A 13,238-nucleotide genomic window follows, 5' to 3' on the forward strand; every position below is an offset into this window, starting at 1 on the left:
TCTCTATCCCATCCACACCCTACTCCTTTCCCCTGCCGAGTGAGTCACGCCTACCCCGAAAGGGAAATGGCTTAATGGTGTAATAATAATAATAATAATGTAAGACCAGGTGTCAGTTTAGTAATACACAAAAATCACTACTGCGCATTCTAAAGATATCCGCGTTTGCTCAGAATATAACTTTTTTATCTTGAATAATTCGTACCTTCATAAGAATACATAGTGGAGTATAGGCATGTTGAGATTACTAGAAAAGTAGAGCATATGGATTCTAAATTCCCTAAGAATGAAGTTGTTCGATATTTAAAATGGAAGGTCTTTCAATACCAATAATAATAGCATCCTCAGATTTGGCTGAATTAAAAAAAATTAGGAAAACGTACAAATTCAATTTGATCAAAATAAAAACTATTTGATCAAATTTTCTATTACTAGACAATAATATAGAAAGTTTGAAATATATTTTAAAGCATTAATTTATTATTAAAGTTAAATATTATGATACCATTTTATTATTATTATTATTATTATTATTATTATTATTTATAATAATAAGTTTAATTTCATTAATTTAAAAAAAAACTTATTTAAATTAGAAATAAAAAAAACGAGTACTAAATCTACAATTATTTATGGGCTATAGAACTATACAATTTAAATAATAATTTATTTTTTGTCTATATGTCAATTCTCGTACTGTTTGTTTCATAATTATTTTAATGGAAGTAACAGAACCTCAATTTGAACTTCTCGTTAACAAAATACGCAAATTTATATTTATAATTTGGGCATTAAACATTTTTGGCAATAAATAATGCCTTTAAAAATATAACTAGATTAGTGGGCATCGATATCCCATCCTTTATAATTTCAATCATGCTCTACTTCAAAACCTAATTTCACAAAGTGAAATTCGCATACCTTCAACTTTTCTAAGACAATGACATGCTTGACATCAGCTGTCAACATTTCAAAACAGTAACATCTGACTTTTCATACCCTACCTAGTCGGTATTTCGTACCCTACATACTCGATCGGTATGTCGTACCCCAAGTTCGAGAGATATCTGATTCCCTACCGAGGTACAGTGAACACCGTTGTAATTTTACCTGCCACAAAATATACCCCCAAGTGTTTACTGTGATAATCGAAATTAACGAATATTTTAAGAAATTTAAACCTTAGATTCAAATTTAGTGACTTTATAACATAAAAAAATTAGTGATAAATTCTGATAAAATCAAGTGAGAAAATTGCAGCGAATTATTTAACGTGGTTTTCAATTGCAATTGACGATAAAATAAGAGAGCTTTCAGACAATCATTTAAAAATGGGCGATCATTATTCTGAAGATGGCCTTTTGAAAAGGATTCGCAGTTGAACAGTTAAACAACATAGAAAAAAAGTCTTACTTCTATGATTGTCTTGTTTTTATTTTTGCCTTAAATTAAGCTGTATAAATAACAAGCCGCACTTGGTCTGCAACCTGAGGCAGCAATATTTGGGCTGAGCCAGAGGCGTCGTAGCCGTCGCACCTATCTGTTTCTCAATTATTTGAATATAGTTAATTGTGCCAAGATATTTACTCGTCAATACAAATGGAGGGGCTACTTACTGAGATGTCAGGTGACTCCCGGACTTACGGAAGACCCTATGGCGTTCAGTAGGAATCACTGGCTTTTATTGCGTAGTTCCTTGCTTAGTCTCAGGCTTGGTCTCAGTAAGTCTCAGTGCGTCACGAGAACTCTCGCTCCACCGGATACGAAAACAGTGCCTTTGAATCAAAGAAACATTTCTTTGACATACGCAGGTCAAAGAAAAAATTCCTTTGAAATAGAAAAAGTGTCTTTTATCTCAAAGAAATTGTTTTCTGGGTGTAATTTGATTTATAATACAAGCTTTATTTAGGTTATATTTAATACCTCTTTTAAATTTATAAAATGACTTGATGTGAGCCCACAGTCTGGCTAAGAGATTACTTTTAAGGTTATGCAGCGGCTTGATGTTAGTCTACCGCCTAACTATTATCGCTATCATTTACTGTCAATGCTACATTAGGTCTAGCTTGTTTATATAGAAATAATTCGTTTTAAAAATTTCAAGCTATGTTTGTTTTTAACGGAGCTGGTCTTCTTTATGTTACAGCTTGAAACAAGCCCACGTTTGGTTTCGAATCAAGACTTTTTTTCTGTGAAGCTTCAAATAACTTTCTTCTGACGAATTATACCATTTTTTCTTTCACTTGCCCTGTAAGGAAAAAATATCGAAATCCGCTTTATGTTAACACTGTAAGTTACATTTTGTGTAACTTTATACACTTATTAACGGGGATGAAAATCTACTCACACAGAAGCTCTATAAAATCACACCTTTGTCGGCAATTTTACAATATTGGATATTTGATTTCGACAATTTGATTTGATAAATTTATAATTTTTTTCATCTTATAAGCTATCGGGAATCTTAATATTCGGTAATTATCTAATGTTTTGAATATGTCGAACCTACAATTTTTTCAACATAATTCAAAGAACAATTTCACAATATTAGAATTATTTAATTTTTACGATTTTGTAACTATTTAAAAAACATGACAAATTTGTTTTCCGTGAAAGAAAAATAATAGCACATTTTATTATTAAAACTGAGCAAATTTCAGGTTCGTCATATACAACTTTTTTCAAAAAATGATTTACATCTTTGACTTATAGGGAAAACCCAAAAAATTCGCTCTGCATGATACGTTCTGAATTTTTCTTAGTGTAGAGAATGATACTTTGAGAGGAGCTTTCTCTTTCTATAAATAACACATATTAAGATTAGCATTGTTTTCTTTTCCACAATGTTTCTACTTTATTTGGAGCTTGTTTAGTGCACTTTCATTACTTATTGAGTAACGAGTAGAAAGTACACTAGCGTAAAACATTTTCTGGTTTGGAAATTTGTTTGGGTTTTATGAAGAACTAGTAAAAAGCTTGAGTTACGTTGGAAGTTTTTATTATAACATATTCATAAACATTGCATACATACGAGAAAAATGATTTAATATTGCAAATCCTCACGTATTTTTAAAATAATAATTTGGAACTGAACAACTTGAATCTTTGCTTTAATAAAGTGTTAATACTTTCAAAGTGAAAAACGGAAATATTGAATAAATGTCTATAAAGTTATGTCAATAAAAATCCACAAATCAAGCATGCCAGTTTATACAAATATGACCTGGTCATTCTCTAATAACGTATTACTGATATCAATATCGTAAAATAAAGATCTTTTTCTCAAAGAAATTGTTTCCTGTGACCTGCGGAAAACTTGGCTAATTATATTTTGCATCAGCTTCTTTCATCATTATGGCGTGATTGCCAGATTAAGGTGTTACTCAGGCTGAATATAAAATTACAAGATCAGAAGCTGCTAATAGTAATAACTTTTTATTTAATGGTACATTTATAATTATAAGATTATATTTGATATCACGTATACAAATTCTCCTCGTTACTAGTGTACTTTTCTGTTGATTTCGCAACATGCTGTTCATTCTTTTAGACGAGTCAACTTTTTGCGTATTGCCCCATAGTTTCCCCGCATCGACTACTGATTGGGGTTCTTCTCCTAAAAGAACTCTGTTGATTGTATAGTACACACTAGCGGCTGTTACCGCATTTTAGATATCTGTATAAGTATGTATTTACCTACAATATTTGCTATTTGTATTAAACTAGGAAAATCATTGTGAAATCCTTATATAGTGCAGCGGACGTATGTTCGACCTGGTGTCGGAGCGAATCATACCTCACTATGGAGTTTTTAGACAGTCACTTATTAAGTGACTGGAATTTGGTCAAAATCCTACTTTTTGCAAAGTCAGTCTGCGGATCCACCAATACTCGAACACTCGTTCTACCAATGTTGAGGCTTAGAAAAAAGCGCGCTAACCACTAGATCACAGTGCCGGTAAGTTTCCTTATAATGATAATAGATTATAATAATTTGATTGTAGAAACACCAGAAGTCGTCATATATTATCCTGTGGTTTTTTGACAACCCTTTTTATCCGCCTCCATTCTTTTCCATGGCTCTAAATAAGGAAACAATAGTTAATAATACATTTTTCCATCTGATATAAAATAAAAAATCTATAACTATAATTGTGGTATAAAATTCATATCCTTAATATGAAATCTCTAAACGATATTGTCGATTTCGATTGTCACACTACTCGATTTTCATTGCTATATGCGTGAGACAAGAGTGTGAATGGGTTAGACAGAGTTGGAAAATTTTGAAAAAATTATCACGATTGCTCGTTCTTTAATAGCTACACGCGTGCGAAAGGGAAACTCGTGAGCCACCGTGAGTTAGACAGTAATGGAACGTTACACGCGTTTTTTTGAAGTTAAATGATCCCAGCGGAGCTGGCTTGATCTGCGCTTGCTTGGATTTGAGTGACGTACATTGGCTACGGTACGCGTCTGTACTTGATTTTTAAATAAGTACGCGAACTAGAGCCAAGAAAAATGAGCGGCGCATAGTTCAAGCATGCACAATTATTTTTGGATCACTGTTGGGAATAATAATCGAATCAAATTTCCAGCTCAATAATACTATTCAACGCTTCTTATTTACCACCACCTTTCCACCCGTACCACTGCAATCGCAATACAGGGCATCTGTGTGTTATTTATGATCGAATTCTTATTTCAATTTAAGCCTCTCTGCTTGTTATTTATGATCGTATTTTTATTTCAAGTTCGGAAAGAACATTTAAGCCTTAAAAGCATTTGAACGAGCTATCTGGACCAATAAATATATCTACCTGAGTGCCTGCGGAGAATTTCTTCGAGCTTCTCAGAGCCTTAAGAATCTTTAACATATACTCTGAGATTTCTATCGGCAGGGTTAGTATATTTTTAATTATAAGTTAATGTTTAATCTATTATTTGTTATTATTATAAACATTAACATTCAGTAATATTTCTATGATGCATGGAATTTGTTATTAAAGTCCATTGCTGGTGGAAAATGCGATAACAACTTTTGAAATTTTGAGGCTAGGAATTAATTTTAGAATACAAAAGCGAACTGCCGGTCGCAGAATTAGGTAATTATGGCTACTTTAATATCAATCTTCCGTATATATCTATAAAAATCTATCAAATATTTTTTGCTATGAAAGGTTACGAAAATGTACTACAAAAACTTTAAGAAAGTTAAGCTTTTACTGAAATTTTTCTTACAAATTACACAGATGTCATTTAAATTTATAAAATATTTGGTGAAAAACAGAAACTATTGTAATCAGGATTAAAATAAAAAATAGCTTTTTATGCTTTCATCTTACGTCTTTTTGATAAATTTGTTTACTGCGAGCAGTTCGCTCTTGAATTGCAAAATGTAATATTAACCTAAAAATCTCAATGAGTTGCTACCGTATTTTTTATCAGCAATGAAATTTCATAACAAATTTCATACATCACAGGAATAATACTTAATGTTTATATTGAATGCAAATAATAACTAAAGCATTAACATATAACTAAAAATACACCAATGTTACACTAACTTCACTCAATATCAGAAAAGTACCGTTAAACTCCTTGCACTTGACCTTCATAACAAAACAGCTGTATAAAATGTATAGGGTTCCAATGCTTTATGTGCTTTTAAATAATATATGGTTTAAGAAATGTGGGATTGAATGAATTATCTTCAGGTTTATGGATGTATCGGGTCTTCATATTCACATTTCTAACAAAAAAAAAACAAATTTTCAACAAAATACGGGAATTTTCAAACAAATAATTCCATTTTTAACTAAAAAAAAATCAAATTTTAAGCAGAAATAGAATAATGCAGTTTTTAATATATAAAACTTAGTATTCAATAAAAAAATGAAATTTTCTACAGGTTATTTAAAATTTTTACCAAAACAGGCGAATTTGACAGCAAATAGTAAAAGTTTTAATAAAAAAGATGAAATTTCAATCATAAAGATTACTTTTCTATTTAAAAAAATCTTTTTAAGAAATAATAGAATTTTCAACTAAATTAATTTTTAATCCAAGTACAATAATATATAAAGTATTCAAAATAAGATAGAATTTTCTTAAACTCAGGCAGGTTCTACACATTATATAGCAGAATATTTCGCGATTAACACTGTTTTATAGTAAATTACGCAAGACGTTTTTTTACGATCTGAGACAAAAAAAGTCGAATTTGGGCATCTATGTTGAGAATAATAAAAAACATATTAGTTTTTCACCTATAAAATAATTTTAAATAAAAAGATAAAGTTTCAGCAAAAAATATCGAATTTTAAACAAAAATAGAATAATTCAGTTTGTAGTTTATAAAAGTTAATATTCGATAAAAAAATAAAATTTTTTACAAATTATTTCAAATTTTAATTAAAAGAGATGAAATTGAAACCAAATAGTAAAAGTTTTAACAAAAAAGATGATATTTCAAACACAAAGATTAATTTTCTATTTTAAAAAATTGCTTCAAACAAATAATAGAATTTTCAACAAAATTAATTTTCAATGCAAGAACAATATTATCAAAAGCATTTAAAATAAAATAGAATTCACTTAAAATCAGACATTAATTTTTAACAAACAAAAAAAATCATGAAAATAGTTCAATCCTAAGTAAACAAGACAAGATTTTAACAAAGAAAAATAATTTTCTAGCAAAAAAACGAATTTTCAAATGAAAAAATTAATTTTTAAATAAAAATATAATTTTTCATCCTGAAATTGTGCAGTTGAATTTTTAATCAATTTTTAACAAAATAGTTGAACCCTAATCAAAAAGATCAGTTTTCGAACAAAGAGTGGAGTTTTCAACTACAAATGTAAATTTTTAATTAAAAATATAAATATATAAAACCAGAAATAGGATAATTCCTTTTTAGTTATAAGAATTAATATTTAACAACAAACAATTAAATTTCAACAAATTAATTGAAATTTTACTAAAATAGATGCATTTGATGATACATACATAGTTGAACTTTCAAGCAAACAGGTATATTTTCAACCAAGAAGATTAATTTTATATAAAGAATACGATGTTTGAAACAAATAATTTAATTATCAACCCAAAAATATCCGTTTTTAATTCAAAATTTCAGTGTTCCACCAAAAGTGGGATAGTTAAATTTTCAGTTAGAGAATTTAATTTTTACCAAAAAAAACGGAATGTGCAACTTAATAGTTTTGTTCTCAATCACAAAGATGAATTTTCAAACGAGAAGACTAATTTCCTACCGAAATAACGAATTTTCATTTAAATATGTGCATTTTCAAACCAAAGGGTTTAATTTTCAACTACAAAAGATCAATTTTTAACTTCAAATATCAATTCTATACCAAAAATGATATAATCCAAATTTATCTTACATAAATTAATTTTGGACTAACTTGAAAGGAACTTTCAACAAAATAGTTGAATTCTCAATTAAAAAGATGAATTTTCAAGGAAGTAGTTTTATATTTCTAACGAAAAACACAATTTTTCAACAAAATACATAAATTTTCAAACAAATAATTCCACTTTTAACTAAAAATGACCAAGTTTCAATAAAAAATATAGAATTTTAAACAAAAATAGAAAAATGCAGTTTTTAGTTTATAAAAGTTAATATTCAATCCAAAAATGAAATTTTCTAAAGATTATTTCAAATTTTAACCAAAACAGATGAATTTGACACCAAACAGTAGACACAATGGTAGCCTATATCAGAGAATTTTATTAAATCTATGAAAAGTACAAACTATCTTGTAAGTACGCAGTTTTAGAATTGGAAATTTACAATTAAGAAATATTGATAAATCTTGCAGTAATCTTAAAACATTATTTTATTTTAAATAAGGGCAATTGATGAGAAAACAATACCAATGTAATCGAGAAAGTTTTGCCATCAATTTTTTATTTAATGAAACCATCTTCAATCGAAAAAGTTCTTTACAAATTACTTTTTCAGTGACGTAAATGTAATTATATTAAATTTTTTATTATTTTATTCCTTTTTTGTTATTTTTCAGATGATCTGTTTGTACGAAATTTATTATTACAAATTGTAAGAAACCTTATACAGATGTAAATTGTTTTCAACTAAATTAATTTTCAATCCAATAACAATATTATAAAAAGTATTGAGAATAAGATAGAATTCGCTTAAAATCAAGCAGGTTCTATACATTATTTAGCAGAATCTCTCAGCGATAAAAATGATTTCATAGTCAATTATGCAAGACGTTTTTTTCCCATATAAAACAATAAAAAGTCAAATTTGCACATCTATGTTAAAAATAATATAAAACAGATTAAGTTTTTACCCATAAAATTAATTCTCTACAAAAGACGATTAGTTTTTAACCAACAATCGTATAATGAAAATTTTCCTTAAAGACATTAACACATAGTTGAAGTTTCAAACAAACAGATGAATTTTCAACCAAGAAGATTAATTCTATATAAAAAAGACGATGATTGAGACCAATCATTGATTTTTAACATAAAAATATCAATTTGTAATTCAAAATTTCAATTTTTTACCGAATTTGGGAGAATTAAATTTTTAGTTGAACAATTTAATTTTTAACAAAAAAAACGGAATGTGCAACTTAATATTTTTGTTCTTTATCACAAAGATAAATTTTCAAAGGAGAAGACTAATTTCCTACCTCAATCACGAATTTTCATCAAAATATGTGCATTATCAAACCAAAGGGTTGAATTTTCAACTAAAAAGATAAATTTTTAATTTCAAATATCAATTCTCTACCAAAAATGATATAATCCAATTTTATTTAAGATAAATTAATTTTTGACAAACTATGAAGGAATTTTCAAAAAATTAATAATTGAACCCTCAATAAAGAAGGTGAATTTTCAACCGCGAAGATTAATTTCCTTGTTTAAAAAGACGGTTTAAAAAAAAATTATATTTTTAACAAAAAAAGTTCAATTTTTTTCAAATATCATTTATCTATCAAAAATGGTATAATCGACATTTCTCTTAAAGAAATCAGTTTTTCACCAAAAAACGAATTTTTCATATAATAATAGAATCCTCGAAACAAGGAAACAAGAAAAAAGATCGATTTTAAACCAAAAGGATTAATTTTCTACCAAAACATAAAAATTAAAAAAATTAATTATTAAGTACAAAAGGTCAATTTTCAATTTAAAATATCAATTTTCAACCAAAAATAGTAAAATCGAAATTTCTTTTAAAGAAATTTGTTTTTGACAAACTGGAAAGGATTTTTTTTAAATAACTCAATCCTTAATGAAAAGTATTAATTTTCAACCAATAATATTACGTTTCTATACAAAATTACGACTTTTCTACAAAATCTAGAAAGTATCAAACAAATATATGATTTTTATCTAAAAAAATATCATTTTTTAACCAAAAGTAATATAAGTAGATTTTATCATTATAGAAATTGATAAAAAAAATTGAAGAAAATAGTTGAATTTCCAATCAAAAAGGTTCGTTTTGAACCGAAACAGATGAAGCCTCAATTATAATTTAATATTCAACGAAAAATTAAATAGTTCCGTTTTTAGTTACAAAAATAATTTTCAACTTAAAGAAGTGCAATTAAAAAAAGCTGAGTTCTTTACCAAAACAGATTGCAATTAAGAATATTAATACGTTTTTAATCAAAAATGGAAAGTTAACTTTTCACTTCAATAAATTAATGTTGAAAAAAAAGAATTGTCAAAAAAATGGTTAAATCCTAAATCAGCAAGAAGAATTTTCAAGCAAGAAGAATTTTCAAACAAGAAGATTAATTTTATACTAAAAAAAAAAACGAATTTTTAACAAAATCCATAAATTTTTAAACAATTAGTTAGATTTTTAACTAAAAAGATTAAACTGTAATTTAAAAAATTACTTTTTCACCAAAAATGTCATAGTTTAATTTTCTGTTAAAAAAATTAATTTTCAACAAAAAAAAGTGTTATAAAAATTATTTCAAAGAAGATCAAATCCATTTACCATTAGGCAGGTTCTGCAATTCAAGTCTTTGAATCGATCAGGAAGGCATTTTTGTTCTGTTTAGATTAAATTTAAAAAAAAACTATTTTTTCGGCATAAAAAAATTCTATGTTCAAAAGATTAATTTTTAACCAATAAGATTAATGTTTTACAAGAAAGACGAATTTTGAACCAATTACTTGATTTTTAAACTATAAGGGAACAGTTTTTTAAAATTTTTTGTTGAAAATGTTGAACAATTTAGATGCATTTTTTTATGTCTTGACTAAAATTGTTTCTTGGTTAAAAACTCATCTCTTTGGGCAGAAACTTGATTTTCTTACTGTACATGAACACAATGAAAATGTATCCCTTTAAGTTTAAAATTCAATTGCTTTTTAAAACTTGCCTATTTGGGTGGAAAACACAACAATTTTGTAGATATTTTTCTTTTTTCTTTGTTCGTTCTAAAGATTTGCGCTCGATAATATATGCATATATACATCTACAACTGTAATTTTCTTTTGTTAAAGCTCCTTTGTTAAGGACTTAATTATTTTGTTTAAAATATGTATTTTTTGTTTGCATTCGACTACTTGGTTAAATGTTAAACTAAATGAGTAAAAATGGATCTTTTTTGGGTTGAAGATTCATCATTTTAGTTGAAAATACTTTCTTTCTTTGGTTAAGAATTAATCTTTTTTGTTGAATATTTCTCTAATTGTTTTAAGATTGAAGACCTTTTACCAATTATCTTTTTTCTGTAGAAGATTCATTATTTTAGTCAAAAATGTATCTCTGGTTAAAAATTAAAATTTTTTCTTGAAATGAATTTTTTTATTCAATTCAGCTGTTGTTGTTTTAGAATAATCATATTTTTTAGTTTTTGGTTGAAAATTTATCTACTTATTTAAAAGTTTAACCATTTTCTTAAAATGTTATATTATTTGATGAAAAAGTAACTATTTGATTGCAAATTCGTTAATTTTTTAAAACTGAAAATTAAACTTTTTCATTTTCAGTGTAAACGGTTTTGTTAAAAATTTGGCTTTTTAATGAAAGATTTGCATTTGCCACCGAATAGTTTATTTTTTAACCAAATCGTGAAATTTTCAACCTACAAATATAATTTTTAAACTGAATGGGCAAATTTTCAAACAAAAAAGATTAATCTTTAACCAAAAAGAGTTGCATTAAAAAAAAGGAGTCTCAATGAAAACATAGTGGTGGATATCTTAAAAGAAAAAGAAAAGATTTTCAACAAAATATTTAAATTTTTAACCAGAGTTGAATTTTCGAACCAGCATATAAATTTTCAACAAAGTAGTTGACTTTTTAACCTGAAAATATGAATTTTAGATAAAAAATGTAATATTTGATATTTCCACGAATGCAGATGCTGCCAAGAGATGCTTTGTAAAATAAGGAAACGAATTATCAATCATAAAGATTAATTTTCTATAAGAAATTCGAATTTAAACCAAAAGTAGCAAAGTTACTTTTTTACACAGACAATTAATTTATTTCCGAAAAAAAAAGAATTAAAAAAAAACTAAATTTTTTAACCAAAGAGATGATTTTTTAACTAAAATTATGAATTTTTCAACTAGAAAGACGAATTTTAAACAAATAAAGAATTGCCAGTTACTCTACCACCATCAACCAAATTTTTTACAACACCTTCAGCCCACATGATAATTTTTCAAATAGTTATTTGTTGAAAGTGTTATTTAGAATACAATATTTCATTAATTTCAATGTAATTTGAAACATAATAATTATTATTTTAATTTTAAACAAAATATTTATGTTTTTCATAAACTTTAATGTGATAAGTCCAGGGGAAAGTGGGGAGACTTAACTAAGCCCGTTAATCGAAAATTGGCAGAAATTTGCCTTACAAAGTAGTATAATGATTTGGTATAAATCGGAATAATGAAACAGTTATTAATCAAAATTTTATGACATTGAACGCATGAACTAATGTTGGGGAGACTTAACCAAGATTTTCAGGGAAGAGTTTACCAAGTGGCAACAAGCTTATTACATGAGTTTTTCAACATATGTATGGTGTAAAAATGCAAAGTTCATTATTTAAAGAATATGATTATCACCAACGTGAGCTGAAAAATGGTAGTAAATGCTATTCATGCAATATTAGATGTAAACTAATCTTTAATAAAAAAAAGCATTTGGAATAAAGTAGTTCATTTTCTACCTAAAAATAAAGAATTCGTTGAAATCCTATTATAAAAGATTAATTACAGTTTCAGATACAAAACTCATCCCTTGATGTCTTGTATTATTTTATACTAATATTTTGTAACATTCATTAAATATGTATAACATAGAAAATATAGGCTTTTCATTTATTCTGTTTCGTAAAAAGATAAATAGACGCGCGCAAGACTACTAGTGTAATATAGAATGAACTTACTGTTTCTTATATTTGTCACAAGAATAAGCCATAGAGTATTTTAGAATTTCGGCTAATCTGTTTTCAGTCACGCATGGTGAAGCTGTTTTGATGACTTTTGTTTTTCCCGCTTTGAAAGCAGAATTATCCAGGCAATGAGTTTTGATCAGATCATTATAGACATCATCAGTAGCTTTCTTTGACTTCTTTGCTTCCTTCGCTACGTCCGCTACTATACTATTCGCAACAGTTTGAAAACTTACAAGAGCTGCAACCACTTTGTCCCACCCAGCTTTGTCCTTAACGCCTTTGTCACATTTGTCAGAAAAATCTGCCTCTGTCATTTTGAAAAACTCTTTTCATATTCCTTTTGTAACATCTACGTCAGCGGCATCGCCTTTCGAAAGAGCTTTAGATTCCGAGAAACCTTAAATTTTAAAAATAAATATTATATTAGTGATTGAATCATTCGATACCCTATTAAAAAAAAAAAAACCTCTAAACTGAACAACTTTGAATATTTATATATAATTTCATCAATATTAATTTTAATTTCGAGATATTATTCCAATCGAATAATATTCTCATGAAAATAGTTATTCACATTTCACGTCCAAAATATTAAAAAATTAGTACAAGAACTCCCCAAAAGAGCTCCTTATTGGTACTCTTCTTCAGAGGATGAAAGCTCTTTAAAATTCACAACAAAATTTAATATATTCGTGAAATAACTATAATAATAAAAGGTATAATAAACTCACTGTAAAAGAATTTCCTGTTGTACACATATATAGCTTGATTAACATAATTTTTAAATA

This window comes from Belonocnema kinseyi, chromosome 9 (assembly GCF_010883055.1).
Source record: "Belonocnema kinseyi isolate 2016_QV_RU_SX_M_011 chromosome 9, B_treatae_v1, whole genome shotgun sequence".
Classification (NCBI taxonomy): domain Eukaryota; kingdom Metazoa; phylum Arthropoda; class Insecta; order Hymenoptera; family Cynipidae; genus Belonocnema; species Belonocnema kinseyi.